The sequence below is a fragment of the Ranitomeya imitator genome, chromosome 4, assembly GCF_032444005.1.
Source record: "Ranitomeya imitator isolate aRanImi1 chromosome 4, aRanImi1.pri, whole genome shotgun sequence".
In the NCBI taxonomy this organism is placed as follows: domain Eukaryota; kingdom Metazoa; phylum Chordata; class Amphibia; order Anura; family Dendrobatidae; genus Ranitomeya; species Ranitomeya imitator.
The window spans coordinates 682,072,353-682,098,327 of record NC_091285.1 but is presented as its reverse complement, the minus strand read 5'-3'; the positions used below and the strand labels follow the sequence as shown (position 1 = coordinate 682,098,327).

The following is a 25,975-nucleotide window of genomic DNA, read 5'->3' as shown; positions in this document are numbered from 1 at the left end:
TCTGACTCCATTAAAGAAGGCTGCGTGTTGATATCACATCAGGCTCGAGAAGCTTTTTCATCTTTTCATAACTTCATCGATGCTTGTGTTAAGATTGAAAACAGAAACTGAGTAATTCCACTGACAATAGAAAAATTCGACTTTGTTGCCACCTGTAGGCAAAGTGTTTAAAAATGTGTTTTATTTAAGTTATGTAGATTAACATCTTATCAACAATACTGTGATGAAAAATATCATTTGGGAATTGAGTTCAAAACATAAAAAAAATAATCCTTGCCGGGAACAGCTAACACTTTGTTCATGCCATTGTCATCTTTGAATTTGTAAGAAAAGAGAGTTTATTATTATATTTTAAATTTTAAACTGGAAATCCGTGAAAATCATCTTTTCATAACTTAATCGATGCTTGGGTAAAGATTGAAATGGAAACTGCGTAATCCTACTGACAATAGAATAGCTCAACGTTGTTGTCATGTGTCAGCGCAGTGTTTGAAAAGTGTTTTATTTAAATGATATAGATTAATATCTTAACAATACTTTGATGAGAAATATCATTTGGGAATTGAGTTCAAAACATAAAAAAATCCATGCCGGGAACAGCCAATACTTTGTTCATGCCATTGTCTTCTTTGAATTTCTTAGAGAAGAGGGCTTATTAATAGATATTTAATTTTAAACTGGAAATCAATGAATCCGAATGTGATGATTTTAATTCAGCCCTGTTTATGTCTTTTCTAAACTGTGATTAAAAGTAGCAAATTTCCAGATGGGGTCCATATATTATCTCATGCACTTTTCATGTGAAGTATTGGAGCAAACATGCTTTTCAACTGACCTTGTGCACAATGGTAGCTCTTCTGACTCCATTAAAGAAGGCTGCGTGTTGATATCACATCAGGGTCGAGAAGCTCTTTCATCTTTTCATAACTTCATCGATGCTTGTGTTAAGATTGAAAACGGAAACTGAGTAATTCCACTGACAATAGAAAAATTCAACTTTGTTGCCACCTGTAGGCAAAGTGTTTAAAAATGTGTTTTATTTAAGTTATGTAGATTAAAATCTTATCAACAATACTGTGATGAAAAATATCATTTGGGAATTGAGTTCAAAACATAAAAAAATAATCCATGCTGGGAACAGCTAACACTTTGTTCATGCCATTGTGATCTTTGAATTTGTAAGAAAAGAGAGTTTATTATTAGATTTTAAATGTTAAACTGGAAATCCCTGAATCAGAATGTCATGATCTTAATTCATCTTTGTTTATATCTTTTCCAAAATGGGAGTAAAAGTTGCAAGTTTCCTGATGGCTTCCACATATTATCTCGTGCACTTTTCATGAGAAGTATTGGGCCTACATGCTTTTTAACTGACCTCGTGGCGCAACGGTAGCGCGTCTGACTCCAGATCAGAAGGTTGCGTGTTCAAATCACGTCGGGGTCAAGTAACTGATTCATGTTTTCATAACTTCATCGACGCTTGTGTTAAGATTGAAAACTGAAACTGCGTAATTCTCCCGACAATAGAAAAATTCGACTATGTTGCCACCTGTAGGCAAAGTGTTTATAAATGTGTTTTATTTAAGTTATGTAGATTAACATCTTATCAACAATACTGTGATGAAAAATATCATTTGGGAATTGAGTTCAAAACATAAAAAAAATAATCCTTGCCGGGAACAACCAACACTTTGTTCATGCCATTGTCATCTTTGAATTTGTAAGAAAAGAGAGTTTATTATTAGATTTTATATTTTAAACTGGAAATCCCTGAATCAGAATGTCATGATCTTAATTCATCCTTGTTTATATCTTTTCCAAAATGGGAGTAAAAGTTGCAAGTTTCCTGATGGCTTCCAGATATTATCTCGTGCACTTTTCATGAGAAGTATTGGGCGTACATGCTTTTCAACTGACCTCGTGGCGCAGCGGTTGCACGTCTGACTCCTCATCAGAAGGTTGCGTGTTCAAATCACGTCGGGGTCAAGTAACTCTATCATCTTTTCATAACTTAATCGATGCTTGGGTAAAGATTGAAACGGAAACTGCGTAATCCTACTGACAATAGAATAGCTCAACGTTGTTGTCATGTGTCAGCGCAGTGTTTGAAAAGTGTTTTATTTAAATGATATAGATTAATATCTTATCAACAATACTTTGATGAGAAATATCATTTGGGAATTGAGTTCAAAACATAAAAAAATCCATGCCGGGAACAGCCAATAGTTTGTTCATGCCATTGTCTTCTTTGAATTTCTTAGAGAAGAGGGCTTATTACTAGATATTTAATTTTAAACTGGAAATCAATTAATCCGAATGTGATGATTTTAATTCAGCCCTGTTTATGTCTTTTCTAAACTGTGATTAAAGTAGCAAATTTCCAGATGGGGTCCATATATTATCACATGCACTTTTCATGTGAAGTATTGGAGCAAACATGCTTTTCAACTGACCTTGTGCACAATGGTTGCGCTTCTGACTCCATTAAAGAAGGCTGCGTGTTGATATCACATCAGGGTCGAGAAGCTCTTTCATCTTTTCATAACTTCATCGATGCTTGTGTTAAGATTGAAAAAGGAAACTGTGTAATTCTACTGACAATAGAAAAATTCGACTTTGTTGCCACTTGTAGGCAAAGTGTTTAAAAATGTGTTTTATTTAAGTTATGTAGATTAACATCTTATCAACAATACTGTGATGAAAAATATCATTTGGGAATTGAGTTCAAAACATAAAAAAAATAATCCTTGCCGGGAACAGCTAACACTTTGTTCATGCCATTGTCATCTTTGAATTTATAAGAAAAGAGAGTTTACTATTAGATTTTAAATTTTAAACTGGAAATCCCTGAATCAGAATGTCATGATCTTAATTCATCCTTGTTTATATCTTTTCCAAAATGGGAGTAAAAGTTGCAAGTTTCCTGATGGCTTCCAGATATTATCTCGTGCACTTTTCATGAGAAGTATTGGGCGTACATGCTTTTCAACTGACCTCGTGGAGCAATGGTAGCGCGTCTGACTCCAGATCAGAAGGTTGCGTGTTCAAATCACGTCGGGGTCAAGTAACTATCATTTTTTCATAACTTAATCGATGCTTGGGTAAAGATTGAAACGGAAACTGCGTAATCTACTGACAATAGAATAGCTCAACGTTGTTGTCATGTGTCAGCGCAGTGTTTGAAAAGTGTTTTATTTAAATGATATAGATTAATATCTTATCAACAATACTTTGATGAGAAATATCATTTGGGAATTGAGTTCAAAACATAAAAAAATCCATGCCGGGAACAGCCAATAGTTTGTTCATGCCATTGTCTTCTTTGAATTTCTTAGAGAAGAGGGCTTATTACTAGATATTTAATTTTAAACTGGAAATCAATTAATCCGAATGTGATGATTTTAATTCAGCCCTGTTTATGTCTTTTCTAAACTGTGATTAAAAGTAGCAAATTTCCAGATGGGGTCCATATATTATCTCATGCACTTTTCATGTGAAGTATTGGAGCAAACATGCTTTTCAACTGACCCTGTGCACAATGGTAGCGCTTCTGACTCCATTAAATAAGGCTGCGTGTTGATATCACATCAGGGTCGAGAAGCACTTTCATCTTTTCATAACTTCATCGATGCTTGTGTTAAGTTTGAAAACGGAAACTGAGTAATTCCACTGACATCTCGTGCAATTTTCATGAGAAGTATTGGGCGTATATGCTTTTCAACTGACCTCATGGCGCAATGGTAGCGTGTCTGACTCCAGATCAGAAGGTTGCGTGTTCAAATCACGTCGGGTTCAAGTAACTCTATCATCTTTTCAAAACTTAATCGATGCTTGGGTAAAGATTGAAACGGAAACTGCGTAATCCTACTGTGACAATAGAATAGCTCAACGTTGTTGTCATGTGTCAGCGCAGTGTTTAAAAAGTGTTTTATTTAACCCCTTAGTGACAGAGCCAATTTGGTACTTAATGACCGAGCCAATTTTTGCAATTCTGACCACTGTCACTTTATGAGGTTATAACTCTGGAACGCTTCAACAGATCCCGCTGATTCTGAGATTGTTTTTTCGTGACATATTGTACTTCATGTTAGTGGTAACATTTCTTCGATATTACTTGCGATTATTTATGAAAAAAAATGGAAATATGGCGAAATTTTTTAAAATTTTGCAATTTTCAAACTTTGTATTTTTATGTCCTTAAATCAGAGAGATATGTCACGAAAAATAGTTAATAAATAACATTTCCCACATGTCTACTTTACATCAGCACAATTTTGGAAACAACATTTTTTTTTGTTAGGGAGTTATAAGGGTTAAAAGTTGACCAGCAATTTCTCATTTTAACAACACCATTTTATTTTAGGGACCACATCACATTTGAAGTCATTTTGAGGGATCTATATGATAGAAAATACCCAAGTGTGACACCATTCTAAAAACTACACACCTCAAGGTTCTTAAAACCACATTCAAGAAGTTTATTAACCCTTTACGTGCTTCACAGGAACTGAAACATTGTGGAAGGAAAAAATGAACATTTAACTTCTTTTGCAAACATCTTAACTCAGAACCATTTTTTTATTTTCACAAGTGTAAAAACAGAAATGTAACCATAAATTTTGTTATGCAATTTCTCCTGAATACGCCAATACCCCATATGTGGGGGTAAACCACTGTTTGGGCGCACCGCAGAGCTTGGAAGTAAAGGAACGCCGTTTTACTTTTTCAATGTAGAATTGGCTGGAATTGAGATTGGACGCCATGTCACGTTTGGAGAGCCCCTGATGTGCCTAAACAGTGGAAACCCCCCACAAGTGACACCATTTTGGAAACTAGACCCTTAAGGAACTTATCTAGATGTGTGGTGAGCACTTTGAACCTCCATGTGCTTCACAGAAGTTTATAACGTAGAGCCGTGAAAAAAAAAATCGCATTTTTTCTACAAAAATGATTTTTTGCCCACAAATTTTTATTTTCACAAGGGTAACAGGAGAAATTAGACCACTAAAGTTGTTGTGCAATTTCTCCTGAGTACGTCGATACCCAATATGTGGGGGTAAACCACTGTTTGGGCGCACCGCAGAGCTTGGAAAAGAAAGAGTGCCGTTTTACTTTTTCAATGTAGAATTGGCTGGAATTGAGATCGGACGCCATGTCGCGTTTGGAGAGCCCCTGATGTGCCTAAACAGTAGAAATCCCCCACAAGTGACCCCATTTTGGAAACTAGACCCCCCATGGAACTTATCTAGATGTGTGGTGAGAACTTTGAATGCCCAAGTGCTTCACAGAAGTTTAGAATGCAGAGTCGTGAAAATACAAAATATTTTTTTTTCCACAAAAAAGATATTGTAGCCCCCAAGTTTTTATTTTCACAAGGGTAACAGGAGAAATTGGACTGCAATAGTTGTTGTCCAATTTATCCCGAGTACGCTGATGCGCCATATGTTGGGGTAAACCACTCTTTGGGAGCACGGCAGAGCTCGGAAGGGAAGGAGCGCCTTTTTGGAATGCAGACTTTGATAAAATGGTCTGTGGGCATTATGTTGCGATTGCAGAGCCACTGATGTACCTAAACTGTAGTAACCCCCCTGTTATGAACAGGTCATTCAGAACCACAATGGACATTGAAGTTCAGAGCACACAAAGTGACCTGACAAATACCAAAAACATAGGATGAGCTCTGAGACGTGGGAACTCTGCTGACCGCAATCCCTAATCCTATCCAACCACAGCCGTGGAGCGCTCCTGACCAGTCCTATGCGCCTCGAGCACAGCCTGAGAAACTAGCTAGCCCTAAGAAAGAAAAATAAGCCTACCTTGCCTCAGAGAAATACCACAAAGGAAAAGGCAGCCCCCCACATATAATGACTGTGAGTTGAGATGAAAATACAAACGCAGAGATGAAATAGATTTAGCAATGTGAGGCCCGACTTTCTGAATAGACCGAGGATAGGAAAGATTGCTTTGCGGTCAACACAAAACCCTACAAACAACCACGCAGAGGGGGCAAAAAGACCCTCCGCACCGACTAACGGTACAGAGGTGCTCCCTCTGCGTCCCAGAGCTTCCAGCAAGCAAGAAAAACAAATATAGCAAGCTGGACAGAAAAAATAGCAAACAAAAACAACACAAGAAAAACTTAGCTTATGCAGGAGAGACAGGCCACAGGAACGATCCAGGAGAAAGTTTCCTTCCTCAGGTGTGTGGTGAAGTCGTTAGGTGCTGCTCTATTTAACTCCACCTAGTGCTTTGCTCCTGGCCTCCAGTCAATATTCTAGTATTGGTCTTGCTTCCTCCTGGATCGTTCCTGTGGCCTGTCTGCTCTGCATAAGCTAAGTTTTGCTTGTGTTATTTTTGTTTGCTATTTTTTCTGTCCAGCTTGCATTATTGGTTTTTCTTGCTTGCTGGAAGCTCTGGGACGCAGAGGGAGCACCTCCGTACCGTTAGTCGGTGCGGAGGGTCTTTTTGCCCCCTCTGCGTTGTTGTTTGTAGGGTTTTGTGTTGACCGCAAAGCAATCTTTCCTATCCTCGGTCTGTTCAGTAAGTCGGGCCTCACTTTGCTAAATCTATTTCATCTCTGCGTTTGTATTTTCATCTCAACTCACAGTCATTATATGTGGGGGCTGCCTTTTCCTTTGGGGTATTTCTCTGAGGCAAGCTAGGCTTATTTTTCTATCTTCAGGGCTAGCTAGTTTCTCAGGCTGTGCTCGAGGCGCATAGGTCTGGTCAGGAGCGCTCCACGGCTAACTCTAGTGTGGTTGGATAGGATTAAGGATTGCGGTCAGCAGAGTTCCCACGTCTCAGAGCTCGTCCTATGTTTTTGGTAATTGTCAGGTCACTTTGTGTGCTCTGAACTTCAATGTCCTTTGTGGTTCTGAATTACCTGTTCATAACAGTACTGGAGGCCCAAAGTACTAATGCTTCTCAATAGAGGGAAAAAAGAAGTTCTGAGACCATTTTTTTTTCTTTGCACTGTGTTTTGCCTTTTTTTTCCCCTAGACATTTGGGTGGTTCAGGACACAGGTGTAGTGATGGACATTAAAGGTCTGTCTTCATGTGTGGATCATCTCACTGCAAGAGTACAAAATATTCAAGACTTTGTGGTTCAGAATTCTATGTTAGAACCAAGAATTCTTATTCCTTATTTGTTTTCTGGAGATAGAGCTAAATTTCTGAGTTTCAAAAATAATTGTAAACTGTTTCTGGCTTTGAAACCTCGCTCCTCTGGTGACCCAGTTCAACAAGTTAGGATTATTATTTCTTTATTACGTGGCGACCCTTAAGACTGGGCATTTTCCCTTGCGCAAGGAGATCCTGCATTATGTAATATTGATGCGTTTTTCCTGGCGCTCGGATTGCTGTACGATGAATGTAATTCGGTGGATCAGGCAGAGAAAAATTTGCTGGCTCTGTGTCAGGGTCAGGATGAGGTAGAGATATATTGTCAGAAGTTTAGAAAGTGGTCCGTGCTCACTCAATGGAATGAAGGTGCGCTGGCAGCTATTTTCAGAAAAGGTCTCTCTGAAGCCCTTAAGGATGTCATGGTGGGATTTCCTATGCCTGCTGGTCTGAATGAGTCTATGTCTTTGGCCATTCAGATTGGTCGACGCTTGCGTGAGCGTAAATCTGTGCACCATTTGGCGGTATTATCCAAGCATAAACCTGAGCCTATGCAGTGCGATAGGACTTTGACCAGAGTTGAACGGCAAGAACACAGACGTCAGAATGGGCTGTTTCTACTGTGGTGATTCCACTCATGCTATCTCCGATTGTCCTAAGCGCACTAAGCGGTTCGCTAGGTCTGCCACCATTGGTACGGTACAGTCAAAATTTCTTTTGTCCGTTACTTTGATCTGCTCTTTGTCATCTTATTCTTTCATGGCATTTGTGGATTCAGGCGCTGCCCTGAATTTGATGGACTTGGAGTATGCTAGGCGTTGTGGGTTTTTCTTGGAGCCCTTGCAGTGTCCTATTCCATTGAGAGGAATTGATGCTACGCCTTTGGCCAAGAATAAGCCTCAGCACTGGACCCAGCTGACCATGTGCATGGCTCCTGCACATCAGGAGGATATTCGCTTTCTGGTGTTGCATAATCTGCATGATGTGGTCGTGTTGGGGTTGCCATGGCTACAAGTCCATAACCCAGTATTAGATTGGAAATCAATGTCTGTGTCCAGCTGGGGTTGTCAGGGGGTACATGGTGATGTCCCATTTCTGTCTATTTCGTCATCCACCCCTTCTGAGGTCCCAGAGTTCTTGTCTGATTACCGGGATGTATTTGATGAGCCCAAGTCCAATGCCCTATCTCCGCATAGGGATTGTGATTGTGCTATCGATTTGATTCCTGGTAGTAAGTTTAATCTATCTGTGCCTGAGCACGCCGCTATGTGGAGTTACGTGAAGGAGTCCTTGGAGAAGGGTCATATTCGCCCGTCATCGTCGCCATTGGGAGCGGGGTTCTTTTTTGTGGCAAAGAAGGATGGTTCGCTGAGACCTTGTATAGATTACCGCCTTCTAAATAAAATCACGGTCAAATTTCAGTACCCCTTGCCGCTGCTATCTGATTTGTTTGTTCGGATTGAGGGGGCTAGTTGGTTCACCAAGATAGATCTTCGTGGTGCATATAATCTTGTGCGTATTAAGCGGGGTGATGAATGGAAAACTGCATTTAATACGCCCGAGGGCCATTTTGAGAACCTAGTTATGCCATTCGGACTTGCTAATGCTCCATCGGTGTTTCAGTCCTTTATGCATGACATCTTCCGAGAGTACCTGGATGAATTCCTGATTGTATACTTGGATGATATTTTGGTCTTCTCGGATGATTGGGAGTCTCATGTGAAGCAGGTCAGAATGGTGTTCCAGGTCCTGCGTGCTAATTCTTTGTTTGTGAAGGGATCAAAGTGTCTCTTTGGTGTTCAGAAGGTTTCATTTTTGGGGTTAATTTTTTCCCCTTCTACTATCGAGATGGACCCTGTTAAGGTCCAGGCCATCTATGATTCGACTCAGCCGACATCTCTGAAGAGTCTGCAAAAGTTCCTGGGCTTTGCAAATTTTTATCGTCGCTTCATCTGTAATTTTTCTAGTACTGCTAAACCATTGACCGATTTGACCAAGAAGGGTGCTGATGTGGTCAATTGGTCTTCTGCTGCTGTGGAAGCTTTTCAAGAGTTTAAGCGTCATTTTTCTTCTGCCCCTGTGTTGTGTCAACCAGATGTTTCGCTTCCGTTCCAGGTCGAGGTTGATGCTTCTGAATTTGGAGCGGGGGCTGTTTTGTCGCAAAGAGGTTCTGATTGCTCGGTGATGAAGCCATGGGCCTTCTTTTCCAGGAAGTTTTCGCCTGCTGAGCGAAATTATGATGTTGGCAATCGAGAGTTGCTGGCCATGAAGTGGGCATTCGAGGAGTGGCGTCATTGGCTTGAAGGAGCTAAGCATCGCGTGGTGGTCTTGACTGATCACAAGAACTTGACTTATCTCGATTCTACCAAACGGTTGAATCCTAGACAGGCTCGTTGGTCGCTGTTTTTCTCCCGTTTTGACTTTGTGGTTTCGTACCTTCCGGGCTCTAAAAATGTGAAGGGGGATGCCCTGTCTAGGAGTTTTGTGCCCGACTCTCCGGGTTTGTCTGAGCTGGCGGGTATTCTCAAAGAGGGAGTAATTTTGTCTGCCATCTCCCCTGATTTGCGGCGGGTGCTGCAAAAATTTCAGGCTAATAAACCTGATCGTTGCCCAGCGGAGAAACTGTTTGTCCCTGATAGGTGGACGAATAAAGTTATCTCTGAGGTTCATTGTTCGGTGTTGGCTGGTCATCCTGGAATCTTTGGTACCAGAGATTTAGTGGCTAGATCCTTTTGGTGGCCGTCTCTGTCGCGGGATGTGCGTTCTTTTGTGCAGTCCTGTGGGATTTGTGCTCGGGCTAAGCCCTGCTGTTCTCGTGCCAGTGGGTTGCTTTTGCCCTTGCCGGTCCCGAAGAGGCCTTGGACACATATCTCTATGGATTTTATTTCGGATCTCCCCGTCTCTCAAAAAATGTCGGTCATTTGGGTGGTTTGTGATTGCTTCTCTAAGATGATCCATTTGGTACCCTTGTCTAAATTACCTTCCTCCTCTGATTTGGTGCCATTGTTCTTCCAGGATGTAGTTCGTTTACATGGCATTCCAGAGAACATCGTTTCTGACAGAGGTTCCCAGTTTGTTTCGAGGTTTTGGCGAGCCTTTTGTGCTAGGATGGGCATTGATTTGTCTTTTTCCTTGGCTTTCCATCCTCAGACAAATGGCCAGACCGAACGAACCAATCAGACCTTGGAAACATATCTGAGATGCTTTGTTTCTGCTGATCAGGATGATTGGGTGTCCTTCTTACCTTTGGCTGAGTTCGCCCTTAATAATCGGGCCAGCTCGGCTACCTTGGTTTCGCCGTTTTTCTGCAATTCTGGGTTCCATCCTCGTTCCTCTTCAGGGCAGGTTGAGTCTTCGGACTGTCCTGGTGTGGATACTGTGGTGGACAGGTTACAGCAGATTTGGACTCATGTAGTGGACAATTTGACCTTGTCCCAGGAGAAGGCTCAACGTTTCGCTAATCGCAGACGCTGTGTGGGTCCCCAACTTCGTGTTGGGGATTTGGTTTGGTTGTCATCCCATCATATTCCTATGAAGGTTTCCTCTCCTAAGTTTAAGCCTCGTTTCATTGGTCCGTATAGGATTTCTGAGGTTCTTAATCCTGTGTCTTTTCGTTTGACCCTTCCAGATTCTTTTTCCATCCATAACGTATTCCATAGGTCATTGTTGCGGAGATACGTGGCACCTATGGTTCCATCTGTTGATCCTCCTGCCCCGGTTTTGGTGGAGGGGGAGTTGGAGTATATTGTGGAGAAGATTTTGGATTCTCGTGTTTCGAGACGGAAACTCCAGTATCTGGTTAAGTGGAAGGGTTATGGTCAGGAAGATAATTCCTGGGTCTTTGCCTCTGATGTCCGTGCTGCCGATCTTGTTCGTGCCTTTCATATGGCTCATCCTGGTCGGCCTGGGGGCTCTGGTGAGGGTTCGGTGACCCCTCCTCAAGGGGGGGACTGTTGTGAATTCTGTGGCAGAGCTCCCTCCTGTAGTCACAAGGGGTACTTCGGCTGATTCTGTCTATGAGCTTCCGTTGGTGGATGTGAGTGGTACTGCGGCTTCTGAGTTTCCTTCCTCAGGTGATGTGGTGAAGTCGTTAGGTGCTGCTCTATTTAACTCCACCTAGTGCTTTGCTCCTGGCCTCCAGTCAATGTTCTAGTATTGGTCTTGCTTCCTCCTGGATCGTTCCTGTGGCCTGTCTGCTCTGCATAAGCTAAGTTCTGCTTGTGTTATTTTTGTTTGCTATTTTTTCTGTCCAGCTTGCATTATTGGTTTTTCTTGCTTGCTGGAAGCTCTGGGACGCAGAGGGAGCACCTCCGTATTGTTAGTCGGTGCGGAGGGTCTTTTTGCCCCCTCTGCGTGGTTGTTTGTAGGGTTTTGTGTTGACTGCAAAGCAATCTATCCTATCCTCGGTCTGTTCAGTAAGTCTTTGCTAAATCTATTTCATCTCTGCTTTTGTATTTTATCTCAACTCACAGTCATTATATGTGGGGGGCTGCCTTTTCCTTTGGGGTATTTCTCTGAGGCAAGCTAGGCTTATTTTTCTATCTTCAGGGCTAACTAGTTTCTCAGGCTGTGCTCGAGGGGCATAGGTCTGGTCAGGAGCGCTCCACGGCTAACTCTAGTGTGGTTGGATAGGATTAGGGATTGCGGTCAGCAGAGTTCCCACGTCTCAGAGCTCGTCCTATGTTTTTTGGTAATTGTCAGGTCACTTTGTGTGCTCTGAACTTCAATGTCCTTTGTGGTTCTGAATTACCTGTTCATAACACCCCCCACAAGTGACCCCATTTTGGAAACTAGACCCCCCAAGGAACTTATCTAGATGTGTGGTGAGAACTTTGAATGCCCAAGTGCTTCACAGAAGTTTAGAATGCAGAGTCGTGAAAATAAAAAATATTTTTTTTTTCACAAAAAAGATATTGTAGCCCCCAAGTTTTTATTTTCACAAGGGTAACAGGAGAAATTGGACCACTAAAGTTGTTGTCCAATTTATCCTGCGTATGCTGATGCCCCATATGTGGGGGTAAACCACTGTTTGGGCGCACGGCATAGCTCGGAAGGGAAGGAGCGCCGTTTTGGAATGCAGACTTAGATAGAATGGTCTGTGGGCGTCAGCCGAGACCCCAAAGATTCTCGCGGGGCCGGCCGGCGGGCGCACTGCACATGCGCCCGCCATTTTTAAGATGGCGGCGCCCACCGGGAGCCACGAGGAGCACCGGGGGAGATAGGTAAGTATTGGGGGGCCACCTGGGACCCCTTTTCTCTGTCCTCCGATGTGCGATCACATCGGAGGACAGAGAAATTAAAAAGAGAACGCTTTTTTTTTTTTGCAATCGCCGGTAAACGGTTAATTACCAGCGATCGCAAATGCGGGGTGGGAAAAAAAACCCCGAAACATGTTCTCTGGGGTCTCAACTACCCCCGGCAGCCGAGACCCCGGAGAAAATCCGACTCTGGGGGGCGCTATTTACTTTTTCCACAGCGCCGTTAATTAACGGCGCTGTGGTTTAAGTACCCTTAGCGGCCGCCGTTAAAAGGCGTATCAGCGGTCGCTAAGGGGTTAAATGATATAGATTAATATCTTATCAATAATACTTTGATGAGAAATATCATTTGGGAATTGAGTTCAAAACATAAAAAAATCCATGCCGGGAACAGCCAATACTTTGTTCATGCCATTGTCTTCTTTGAATTTCTTAGAGAAGAGGGCTTATTACTAGATATTTAATTTTAAACTGGAAATCAATGAATCCAAATGTGATGATTTTAATTCAGCCCTGTTTATGTCTTTTCTAAACTGTGATTAAAAGTAGCAAATTTCCAGATGGGGTCCATATATTATCTCATGCACTTTTCATGTGAAGTATTGGAGCAAACATGATTTTCAACTGACCTTGTGCACAATGGTAGCGCTACTGACTCCATTAAAGAAGGCTGCGTGTTGATATCACATCAGGGTCGAGAAGCTCTTTCATCTTTTCATAACTTCATCGATGCTTGTGTTAAGATTGAAAACGGAAACTGAGTAATTCCACTGACAATAGAAAAATTCGACTTTGTTGCCACCTGTAGGCAAAGTGTTTAAAAATCTGTTTTATTTAAGTTATGTAGATTAACATCTTATCAACAATACTGTGATGAAAAATATCATTTGGGAATTGAGCTCAAAACATAAAAAAATAATCCTTGCCGGGAACAGCTAACACTTTGTTCATGCCATTGTCATCTTTGAATTTGTAAGAAAAGAGAGTTTATTATTAGATTTTAAATTTTAAACTGGAAATCCCTGAATCAGAATATCATGATCTTAATTCATCCTTGTTTATATCTTTTCCAAAATGGGAGTAAAAGTTGCAAGTTTCCTGATGGCTTCCAGATATTATCTCGTGCACTTTTCATGAGAAGTATTGGGCGTATATGCTTTTCAACTGACCTCGTGGCTCAACGGTAGCGCGTCTGACTCCAGATCAGAAGGTTGCGTGTTCAAATCACGTCGGGGTCATGTAACTTTATCATCTTTACATAACTTAATCGATGCTTGGGTAAAGATTGAAACGGAAACTGCGTAATCCTACTGACAATAGGATAGCTCAACGTTGTAGTCATGTGTCAGCGCAGTGTTTGAAAAGTGTTTTATTTAAATGATATAGATTAATATCTTATCAACAATACTTTGATGAGAAATATCATTTGGGAATTGAGTTCAAAACATAAAAAAATCCATGCCGGGAACAGCCAATACTTTGTTCATGCTATTGTTTTCTTTGAATTTCTTAGAGAAGAGGGCTTATTACTAGATATTTAATTTTAACCCCTTAGCGACCGCCGATACGCCTTTTAACGGCAGCCGCTAAGGGTACTTAAACCACAGCGCCGTTAATTAACGGCGCTGTGGAATAAGTAAATAGCGCCCCCCAGAGTCAGATTTTCTCCGGGGTCTCGGCTGCCGGGGGTTGCCGAGACCCCAGAGAACATGATTCGGGGGGGTTTTTACCCACCCCGCATTTGCGATCGTCGGTAATTAACCGTTTACCGGCGATCGCAAAAAAAAAAAGCGATCTCTTTTTAATTTCTCTGTCCTCCGATGTGATCGCACATCGGAGGACAGAGAAAAGGGGTCCCAGGTAGCCCCCCAATACTTACCTATCTCCCCCGATGCTCCTCGTGGCTCCCGGTGGGCGCCGCCATCTTAAAAATGGCGGGCGCATGTGCAGTGCGCCCGCCGGCCGGCCCCACGATAATCTTTGGGGTCTCGGCTGCTGGGGGTGGCCGAGACCCCAAAGAGCATGATCGGGGTTGGTTTTACCGACCCCTGTTTTGCGATCGCCGGTAATTAACTGTTTACCGGCGACCGCAAAAAAAAAAAAAAAAAGTAAAGTGTAATTCTCTGTCCTCTGATGTGATCGCACATCAGAGGACAGAGAAATAGGGGGATTCGGGGACCCTACAATACTAACCTGCGTCCCTGGATCCTCCTGCTGCTCCTCCTGGCCGCCGGCAAAAGAAAATGGCGGGCGCATGCGCAGTGCGCCCGCCATCTGTCTCCATCTGCTGGCCGGCAGGAGAACAGCAGTTGGGGCTAAAATTAGGGTTAGGGTTAGGGGTAGGGTTAAGGCTAGGGTTAGGGTTAGGGCTAGGGTTAGGGGTAGGGTTAGGGGTAGGGTTAGGGGTAGGGTTAGGGTTCGGGGTAGGGTTAGGGGTAGGGTTAGGGTTAGGGTTAGTGCTAGGGTTAGGGCTAGGGCTAGGGTTAGGGTTAGGGCTAGGGTTAGGGCTAGGGCTAGGGTTAGGGTTAGGGCTAGGGTTAGGGCAAGGGTTAGGGCTAGGTTTGTGGCTAAATTTAGGGTTAGGGTTGGGGCTAAATTTAGGATTAGGGTTGGGGCTAAATTTAGGGTTAGGCTTCTTTCACACTTACGTCGGTACGGGGCCGTCGCAATGCGTTGGCCCGACATACCGACGCACGTTGTGAAAATTGTGCACAACGTGGGCAGCGGCTGTAGTTTTTCAACGCATCCGCTGCCCAATCTATGTCTTGGGGAGGAGGGGGCGGAGTTACGGCCACACATGTGCGGTCAGAAATGACGGATGCGACGTACAAAAAAACGTTTCATTGAACATTTTTTGTGCCGACGGTCCTCCAAAACACAACTGATCAAGTGCACGACGGACGCGACGTGTGGCCATCCGTCACGATCCGTCGGCAATACAAGTCTATGGGCAAAAAACGCATCCTGCGGGCACATTTGCAGGATCCGTTTCATGTCCAAAACGACGGATTGCGACGGATGCCAAACGACGCAAGTGTGAAAGTAGCCTTAGGGCTAGGTTTAGGGTTGGGGCTAAACTTAGGGCTAGGGTTGGGGCTAAAGTTAGGGTTAGAGTTGGGATTAGGGTTAGGGTTTGGATTAGGGTTGGTATTAGGGTTAAGGTTGGCATTAGGGTTACGCTTGGGATTAGGGTTAGGTTTGGGATTAGGGTTAAGGTTAGGGTTGTGATTAGGGTTAGGGTTGTGATTAGGGGTGTATTGGGATTAGGGTTCGGTTTGAGGTTAGGGTTGAGATTAGGATTAGGGGTGTGTTGGATTTAGGGTTTTCATTAGGGTTATGGTTAGGGTTGACATTAGGGTTGTTTTGGGGTAAGGGTTGTGATTATGGTTAGGGTTAGTGATTAGGATTATGGATCAGGTTGGGATTAGGGTTAGGGGTGTGCTGGGGTTAGGGTTGGAGCTAGAATTGGGGGGTTTCCACTGTTTAGGTACATCAGGGGGTCTCAAAACACGACAGCCAATTTTGCGCTCAATAAGTCAAATGGTGCTCCCTCCCTTCTGAGCTCTGCCGTGCGCCCAAACAGTGGGTTACCCCCACATATGGGCAATCAGCGTACTCGGGATAAATTGGACAACAACTTCTGGGGTCCAATTTCTCTTGTTACCCTTGTGAAAACAAAAACTTGGGGGCTACAAAATCTTTTTTGTGGAAAAATATATATATATTTTTTTTATGACTCTGCATTATAAATTTCTGTGAAGCACTTGGGCATTCAAAGTTCTCACCACACATCTATATAAGTTCCTTGGGGGGTCTAGTTTCCAAAACAGGGTCACTTGTGGGGGGTTACTACTGTTTAGGTACATCAGGAGCTCTGCAAACGCAACATAACGCCCACAGACCATTCTATCTAAGTCTGCATTCCAAAACGGCGCTCCTTCCCTTCCGAGCTCTGCCGTGCGCCCAAACAGTGGTTTACCCCCACATATGGGGCATCAGCATACGCAGGATAAATTGGACAACAACTTTAGTGGTCCAATTTCTCCTGTTACCCTTGTGAAAATAAAAACTTGGGGGCTACAATATCTTTTTTGTGGAAAAAAAAATATTTTTTATTTTCACGACTCTGCATTCTAAACTTCTGTGAAGCACTTGGGCATTCAAAGTTCTCACCACACATCTAGATAAGTTCCTTGTGGGGTCTAGTTTCCAAAATGGGGTCACTTGTAGGGGGTTACTACAGTTTAGGTAAATCAGGGGCTCTGCAATCGCAACATTATGCCCACAGACCATTCTATCAAAGTCTGCATTCCAAAAAGGCGCTCCTTCCCTTCTGAGCTCTGCCGTGCGCCCAAACAGTGGTTTACCCCCACATATGACGCATCAGCGTACTTGGGATAAATTGGACAACAACTATTGCAGTCCAATTTCTCCTGTTACCCTTGTGAAAATAAAAACTTGGGGGCTACAATATCTTTTTTGTGGAAAAAAAAATATTTTTTATTTTCACGACTCTGCATTCTAAACTTCTGTGAAGCACTTGGGCATTCAAAGTTCTCACCACACATCTAGATAAGTTCCATGGGGGGTCTAGTTTCCAAAATGGGGTCACTTGTGGGGGATTTCTACTGTTTAGGCACATCAGGGGCTCTCCAAACGCGACATGGCGTCCGATCTCAATTCCAGCCAATTCTACATTGAAAAAGTAAAACGGCACTCTTTCTCTTCCAAGCTCTGCGGTGCGCCCAAACAGTGGTTTACCACCACATATTGGGTATCGACGTACTCAGGAGAAATTGCACAACAACTTTAGTGGTCTAATTTCTCCTGTTACCCTTGTGAAAATAAAAATTTGTGGGCAAAAAGATCATTTTTGTAGAAAAAATGCGATTTTTTTTCACGGCTCTACGTTATAAACTTCTGTGAAGCACATGGAGGTTCAAAGTGCTCACCACACATCTAGATAAGTTCCTTAAGGGGTCTAGTTTCCGAAATGGTGTCACTTGTGGAGGGTTTCCACTGTTTAGGCACATCAGGGGCTCTCCAAACGCGACATGGCGTCCAATCTCAATTCCAGCCAATTCTACATTGAAAAAGTAAAACGGCACTCCTTCTCTTCCAAGCTCTGCGGTGCGCCCCAACAGTGGTTTACCCCCACATATTGGGTATCAGCGTACTCAGGAGAAATTGCATAACATCTTTTGTGGTCTAATTTCTCCTGTTACCCTTGTGAAAATAAAAATTTGTGGGCAAAAATATCATTTTTGTAGAAAAAATGCGATTTTTTTTTCACGGCTCTACATTATAAACTTCTGTGAAGCACATGGGGGTTCAAAGTGCTCACCACACATCTCGATAAGTTCCGTAAGGGGTCTAGTTTCCAAAATGGGGTCACTTGTAGGGGGTTTCCACTGTTTAGGCACATCAGGGGCTCTCCAAACGCGACATGGCGTCCAATCTCAATTCCAGCCAATTCTACATTGAAAAAGTAAAACAGCGTTCCTTTACTTCCAAGCTCTGCGGTGCGCCCAAACAGTGGTTTACCCTCACATATGGGGTATCGACGTATTCAGGAGAAATCGCAAAACAACTTTTGTGGTCTAATTTCTCCTGTTACCCTTGTGAAAATAAGAATTTGTGGGCGAAAAGATCATTTTTGTGTAAACAAAAGCGATTTTTTATTTTCATGGCTCTACGTTATAAACTTCTGTGAAGCACTTGGGGGTTCAAAGTGCTCACCACACATCTAGATAAGTTCCTTAAGGGGTCTAGTTTCCAAAATGGTGTCACTTGTGGGGAGTTTCCACTGTTTAGGCACATCAGGGGCTCTCTAAACGTGACATGGCGTCCGATCTCAATTCCAGCCAATTCTGCATTGAAAAAGTCAAACGGCGCTCCTTCACTTCTAAGTTCTGCGGTGCGCCCAAAAAGTGGTTTACCCCCACATATGGGGTATTGGCGTATTCAGGAGAAATTGCATAGCAAAATTTATGGTTACATTTCTGTTTTTACACTTGTGAAAATAAAAAAAATGGTTCTGAATTAAGATGTTTGCAAAAAAAAGTTAAATGTTCATTTTTTCCTTCCACATTGTTTCAGTTCCTGTGAAGCACGTAAAGGGTTAATAAACTTCTTGAATGTGGTTTTGAGAACCTTGAGGGGTGTAGTTTTTAGAATGGTGTCACACTTGGGTATTTTCTATCATATAGACCCCTCAAAATGACTTCAAATGTGATGTGGTCCCTAAAACAAAATGGTGTTGTAAAAATGAGAAATTGCTGGTCAAATTTTAACCCTTATAAGTCCCTAACAAAAAAAAAAATTTGTTTCCAAAATTGTGCTGATGTAAAGTAGACATGTGGGAAATGTTATTTATTAACCATTTTTCGTGACATATCTCTCTGATTTAAGGGCATAAAAATACAAAGTTTGAAAATTGCAAAATTTTTAAAATTTTCACCATATTTCTGTTTTTTTCATAAATAATCGCAAGTAATATCGAAGAAATGTTACCACTAACATGAAGTACAATATGTCACGAAAAAACAGTCTCGGAATCAGCGGGATCCGTTGAAGCGTTCCAGAGTTATAACCTCATAAAGTGACAGTGGTCAGAATTGCAAAAATTGGCTCGGTCATTAAGTACCAAATTAGCTCTGTCACTAAGGGGTTAAACTGGAAATCAATGAATCCGAATGTGATGATTTTAATTCATCCTTGTTTATATCTTTTCCAAAATGGGAGTAAAAGTTGCAAGTTTCCTGATGGCTTCCAGATATTATCTCGTGCATTTTTCATGAGAAGTATTGGGCGTACATGCTTTTCAACTGACCTCGTGGCGCAACGTTAGCGCGTCTGGCTTCAGATCAGACGGTTGCGTGTTCAAATCACGCCCGGGTCAAGTAACTCTATCATCTTTTCATAACTTTATCGATGCTTGGGTAAAGATTGAAACGGAAACTGCGTAATCCTACTGACAATAGAATAGCTCAACGTTGTTGTCATGTGTCAGCGCAGTGTTTGAAAAGTGTTTTATTTAAATGATATAGATTAATATCTTATCAACAATACTTTGATGAGAAATATCATTTAGGAATTGAGTTCAAAACATAAAAAAATCCATGCCGGGAACAGCCAATACTTTGTTCATGCCATTGTCTTCTTTGAATTTCTTAGAGAAGAGGGCTTATTACTAGATATTTAATTTTAAACTGGAAATCAATGAATCCGAATGTGATGATTTTAATTCAGCCCTGTTTATGTCTTTTCTAAACTGTGATTAAAAGTAGCAAATTTCCAGATGGGGTCCATATATTATCTCATGCACTTTTCATGTGAAGTATTGGAGCAAACATGCTTTTCAACTGACCTTGTGCACAATGGTAGCGCTTCTGACTCCATTAAAGAAGGCTGCGTGTTGAAATCACATCAGGGTCGAGAAGCTCTTTCATCTTTTCATAACTTCATCGATGCTTGTGTTAAGATTGAAAACGGAAACTGAGTAATTCCACTGACAATTAGTGTTGAGCATTCCGATACCGCAAGTATCGGGTATCGGCCGATATTTGCAGTATCGGAATTCCGATACCGAATTCCGATACTTCCCGCGTATCGGATACCGGAATCGGAAGTTCCCAGAATTCAAACTGAACGCAGCAGCCAATGAGGAATGAATGGAAGTGTGGGCACATCCTGTTTAGCATGGTGGGCATGTAAGTACTGGCAAGGCTGTGATTGGCTGCTGAAATGATGTCACTCTGCACTATATAAAACGCTGCCGCCATTTTGCGCTCACTCTGCTGTGATTTCAGTTAGGGACAGGACGCTGTGTTCTAACTGAGGGCTTTCCCAAGGCTAATTTAGCAAAACGCTTTGTGTTCTTCACTGTTCACCTTGCTCTTGCCTTGCAGCGCTGTTTTAACAGCGTTCTGCAAGGTCTCTGTGTGTGTGTGTGCAGCTCACTCTGTAGTCTGTGTGCAGCCATATACCCGGTTGTATTCAGCTCAGGGGGGTTCACACTGCCTCACACAGTTGTCCTTTTTTGCTCATAGTGCAGCCTGCTGCACATTTTTTCTCAAATTTCCTATTAGTGTCTTTCCACCCATCTCCAGCTAAATTGTGGAAAAACACTACATAGGATAACCTAGAGGGGGGTTTTTGGGCCTTGCAGCGCCGTTTACGGCTGTCTGCACGGTCTCCGTGTGAGCCCAGCTCGCCCTGTAGTCTGTGTGCAGCCATAGCCGGTTGGATTCAGCTCAGGGTTCGTTACTGCCTCATACCTTGAAAAAAATTTAGCTTTTTTTCAAATAGTGCAGCCTGTTTAAAATTTTAAAAAAAAAATTCCTATTAGTGTTTTTCCACCCGTCTCCAGCTAAATTGTGGAAAAACACTACGTAGGATGACCTAGAGGGGTTTTTTTGGGCCTTGCAGCGCCGTTTACGGCTGTCTGCACGGTCTCTGTGTGAGCGCAGCTCGCCCTGTAGTCTGTGTGCAGCCATAGCCGGTTGGATTCAGCTCAGGGTGCGTTACTGCCTCATACCTTGAAAAAAAATTTCCTTTTTTTCAAATAGTGCAGCCTGTTTAAAAATTTTTAAAACAAATTCCTATTAGTGTCTTTCGACCCGTCTCCAGCTAAATAGTGGAAAAACACTACATAGGATAACCTAAAGGAGGGTTTTTGGGCCTTGCAGCGCCGTTTACGGCTGTCTGCACGGTCCCCGTGTGAGTTAAACTTGCTCTGTAGTCCGATCTGCAGAAAAAAAAAAGGAAAGTTCACCAAACACAACTTAACACTTGTGTAGGCCACATTTGAAAAATAATAAAGTTTAGTCCACACTTTACAACATTAGTGTTTCTTACACCTGTTAGGAGGAGCATTTCAGGAATAAGCACACTAAGGCCTTAGTACTTTTCTGCTTATCTTTATCTGTCAACCAAGATGAAGAGGGCAGGGAGTAAGGCACGTGGGCGTGGGCGCGGAGCAGGGAGAGGAGCAGGGAGAGGACGTGGTGATTCTGTGCCTGCTGCGGGCATCGGTGACTCGTCGTCACTCAGTTTCAGCAGGGAACAGTCCTTCATGCGCAGCTTTGTCGGAGAGCGCCGTGCACCGCTGCTGCGTGAAGACCAAATTGAAGCCGTTGTCGGGTGGATGGCAGCTAACGCCTCGGCATCGACTTCAGTTAGTGCCACATCCTCTCAGGCACAGAGCACTGGAGAGCAGCCATCTGTCTCTTCACCACCTGCCAAATTGGCCAGGCAGTCAGAGAGCCCAGGACAGGAGCCGTCTCTACTTCTGTTCTCTGAATCTCTTGGCTTGGAAACAGGGGGCCAGCCAAGCAGCATTGGAGAAATGGAAGAAGAGGCAGTGTGCAGTGATGCCCAACAGCTTTGTCTCTCTGACTCTGAAGAGGCGGGTGGGCCAGTGCCTCCGGTGACCACAGCGCAGTACGCATCTGATGATGAAACTCAGGTGACGCTTTCTGGTGCGTACTGTGCTGCCGAGACTACCCAGGAGGAACAGTTGGTGGCAGAGGGTAGTGGAGATGATGAGGTCGTTGACCCATCGTGGCGTGAGGAACAGGAAGGTGGTGGGAGCAGCTCTGAGGAAGAGATTCCCCTTACGGGCCAAAGAGGGAGAGGGAGGGGGAAGACTGCGGAGCCTGTAGCCTCCACTTTGGCACCCGTTAGGAGCCTGTCTCTTTCCAAAGCCAAAAAGGGCGCTCCCAAGACTTGCAGTGCCTGGTCCTTTTTTGACACAGTTGCAGATGACATTTGTTTTGTCAAATGCAAGCTGTGTCATCAGAAAGTAAAAAGAGGGAAAAATGTCAGCAACCTCAATACCACAAATATGTGGAAACATGTGCGGACCAGGCACGCGGTGGAGTTACAGAAACAGACTGAAGATGTAGGCCAACCAACAGCGGCAGCTACCACCTCTTCAGCTCGTGTTGCCTCTTCCTCCAGCTCACGCACAGTTGGTTTGGCTTCCTCCCAGGATCGCCATGGAAGAACCTCTGGCACTGTTGTCCAGAGACCTTGTGTAATTCCACCCACAGCACCACCTTCCCAGTCATCCTCACACTCCCAGTCTACTCTACAGCCATCGGTAGTACAGGCATGGGAGAAAAGGCGGGCATTCTCGGCCAACCACCCCCGAGCACAGGCTCTGAATGCAGGCATTGCCAAACTGTTGTCCCTGGAAATGCTCTCATTCAGGCTGGTGGAGACTGACAGCTTCCGTGACTTGATGGCATTGGCAGTCCCACAGTACAAGGTGCCCAGCCGCTTTTACTTCAGCAGGCAAGCTGTCCCTGCCCTGCACAGGCATGTTGAGGGAAACATAAAACATGCGCTACTGAACGCCGTCAGTAGCAAGGTCCACCTCACCACCGATGCGTGGATCAGTCAGCATGGACAGGGGCGATACGTTTCCCTCACTGCCCATTGGGTTAATGTTGTTGAGCCAGGTACAGATCGTGCGAGTGGCGCAGGACGTGTCCTGCCCACTCCAAGGATTGCAGGAATCCAGTCTGTACGCATTGACTCCTCCTCTTACACAGGTTCCTCAGAATCATCTCTGCAGGATCCGTCACAGTCCACCTCCACATGGACCCGTGAACGTTTACCTATGACCGACATGAGCACAGCCGTGGCCAAACGTCAGCAGGCCGTCTTGAAACTAGTTTCATTGGGGAATCGAAGCCACACAGCGCAGGAGCTCTGGAATGCCATCAAGCAGGAGAGCGATGTGTGGTTACTGCCAGCGAATCTCCAGCCAGGCATGGTAGTGTGTGACAATGGCCGAAATCTGGTGGCAGCTTTGGCCCTTGGCAACCTCACTCACATCCCATGTCTGGCACATGTGCTCAATTTGGTTGTGCAGAGTTTTCTGAGGGACTATCCGGATCTTGATGCCCTGCTGCACAAGGTCCGCCTAGAGTGTGCTCACTTGCGGCGTTCCAGCTTGGCAAGATCCCGCATTGCTGCTCTGCAGCGCCGATTCCGCCTTCCGGAACACCGCATCATATGTGACCTACCTACCCGGTGGAATTCCACGTTACATATGTTGGAGCGGTTGTGTGAGCAGCAGCAAGCAGTTATGGAGTACCAGCTGCATCAGGCGCAAAGAAGTCGCAGTCAGCGCCGATCAGACTTCACAACCACAGAGTGGGCCACTATGAAGGACGTCTGCCAGGTTTTGCGTCCTTTTGATTATTCCACGCGGATGGCAAGTGCAGATGATGCACTAGTCAGCATGACTGTCCCCCTTATCTGCCTGCTTCAGCAAACTTTGCAAGGGTTAAGGGATGATGTTGTGGAAGAGGTGGAGGATGAGGAGTCACCTTTTCCATCAGCTTCTGGAGAGTCAGCGCCAGGTGGTTCCTCACAAAGGGGTACGCAGGGGCCACTTTGTGAGGAGGATGAGGAGGAGTCAATGGAGGAGGAAGAGCTCCGTCCAGAGGAGGGAGCGACACAATTGTCCAGTGGTCAGTGTGTACAGCGAGGGTGGGGTGATGACGAGCGGGCAGAGATCATGTCTCAAGCAGGGGACAGCGTTTCTGGGCCAGTTGGCAGTCTGCAGCACATGGTGGATTTCATGCTGCAGTGCCTGAGAAACGACCGCCGCATCGACCACATTCTCAACATGCCCACAGCGCCCACTGCCCCTTTTAGCTCCTCAACCCTGCTCCTCAAAAACCAGCTTCTCAACCATGACAGAAGATCAGCTCTCCACCCTCCTGTCAAAATCACACCTCACCACCTGCACGCTTGACCCGCTCCCATCCCACCTCATTCCTAACCTTTCCACGGTCTTCATCCCAACCCTAACGCACCTCTTCAACCTCTCACTCACAACAGGTGTCTTTCCCTCATCCTTCAAACATGCCAAGATCACACCCATCCTCAAAAAGCCCTCCCTCGACCCATCCTCTGTGTCTAGCTATCGCCCAATATCTCTTCTCCCTTATGCCTCCAAATTGCTGGAGCAACACGTCCATCTTGAACTGTCCTCCCACTTCTCCTCCTGCTCCCTTTTTGATCGGTTACAATCAGGCTTCCGTTCCCATCACTCAACTGAAACTGCCCTAACTAAAGTCACCAATGACCTACTAACTGCCAGGAGCAAGCGACACTACTCTGTCCTCCTTCTCCTGGACCTGTCTTCTGCCTTTGACACTTTAGACCTGTCCCTTTTGCTACAAATCCTCTCATCCCTTGGCATCACAGACTTGGCCCTATCCTGGATCTCGTCATATCTGACAGACCGAACATTCAGTGTCTCCCTCCCCCACACCACCTCCTCACTTCGCCCCTTGTCAGTCGGTGTTCCTCAAGGCTCTGTTCTAGGACCCCTACTCTTCTCCGTCTACACTTTCGGCCTGGGACAGCTCATAGAATCCCACGGTTTGCAGTACCATCTCTACGCTGATGACACGCAGATCTACCTCTCCGGACCTGACCTCTCCTCCTTGCTTACCAAAATCCCGCACTGTCTGTCTGCCATTTCAGCCTTCTTTTCTGCTCGCTTTCTACAACTGAACATGGACAAAACAGAATTCATCATCTTTCCCCCATCTCACTCTACCCCTCCACCAGACCTATCCATCAATGTCAATGGCTGCTCACTATCCCCAGTCCCACACGCCCGTTGCCTCAGGGTGATCCTCGAATCTGCACTCTCTTTCAAGCCACATATCCAAGCCCTTGCCTCCTCCTGTCGTCTCAAACTCAAAAATATTTCCCGCATCCGTGCTTTCCTTGACCGCAACACTGCAAAAACGCTAGTGCATGCCCTTATCATCACCCGCCTCGACTACTGCAACCTCCTACTCTCTGGACTCCCCTCTAGCACTCTGGCACCGCTCCAATCCATCCTACACTCTGCTGCCCGACTAATCCACCTGTCCCCCCGCTATTCCCCAGCCTCTCCCCTGTGTCAAGCCCTTCACTGGCTTCCTATCGCCCAGAGACTCCAGTTCAAAACCCTCACACTGACATACAAAGCCATCCACAACCTGTCTCCTCCATACATCTGTGACATGGTCTCCCGGTACCTACCTACACGCAACCTCCGATCCTCCCAAGACCTCCTTCTCTACTCCCCTCTCATCTCTTCTTCCCATAACCGCATCCAAGACTTCACCCGTGCTTCCCCCATACTCTGGAACTCTCTACCCCAACACATCAGACTCGCACCTACCATAGAAACCTTCAAAAAGAACCTGAAGACTCATCTCTTCCGACAAGCCTACAGCCTGCAGTGATCCTCAACCTACTGAACAGCCGCACAGCCAGCTTTACCCTCTCCTAGTGTATCCTCACCCACCCCCTGCAGACTGTGAGCCCTCGCGTGCAGGGTCCTCCCTCCTTATGTACTCGTGTGCCTTGTTATCTGCTCATGTTTAATGTATTTGTCTATATTTGCCCCGTATTCACATGTAAAGCGCCATGGAATAAATGGCGCTATAAAAATGTATAATAATAATAAAATAATAATAATGCCTGATTATTGGGTGTTCACCCTCCTCGATCCTCGCTACCGGGACAACGTCCAAAACCTCATCCCAGCGTTGACCCGGGAGCGTAAATTGTGGGAG

At 44.5% G+C, this 25,975-nt stretch overlaps 4 non-coding genes across 4 annotated transcripts; all 4 read left to right on the top strand.

Moving 5' to 3' along the window:
• Positions 1-1,372: 1,372 nt before the first annotated feature.
• TRNAW-CCA (transfer RNA tryptophan (anticodon CCA)) lies at positions 1,373-1,444 on the top strand. The gene has a single exon. It is a non-coding gene; the product is annotated as a tRNA-Trp (tRNA).
• Positions 1,445-2,991: 1,547 nt separating this feature from the next.
• On the top strand, positions 2,992-3,063 carry TRNAW-CCA (transfer RNA tryptophan (anticodon CCA)). Its single transcript has one exon. It is a non-coding gene; the product is annotated as a tRNA-Trp (tRNA).
• Positions 3,064-3,723: 660 nt separating this feature from the next.
• Positions 3,724-3,795, top strand: TRNAW-CCA (transfer RNA tryptophan (anticodon CCA)). The gene has a single exon. It is a non-coding gene; the product is annotated as a tRNA-Trp (tRNA).
• Positions 3,796-13,543: 9,748 nt separating this feature from the next.
• Positions 13,544-13,615, top strand: TRNAW-CCA (transfer RNA tryptophan (anticodon CCA)). Its single transcript has one exon. It is a non-coding gene; the product is annotated as a tRNA-Trp (tRNA).
• The last annotated feature ends 12,360 nt before the right edge of the window (positions 13,616-25,975 follow it).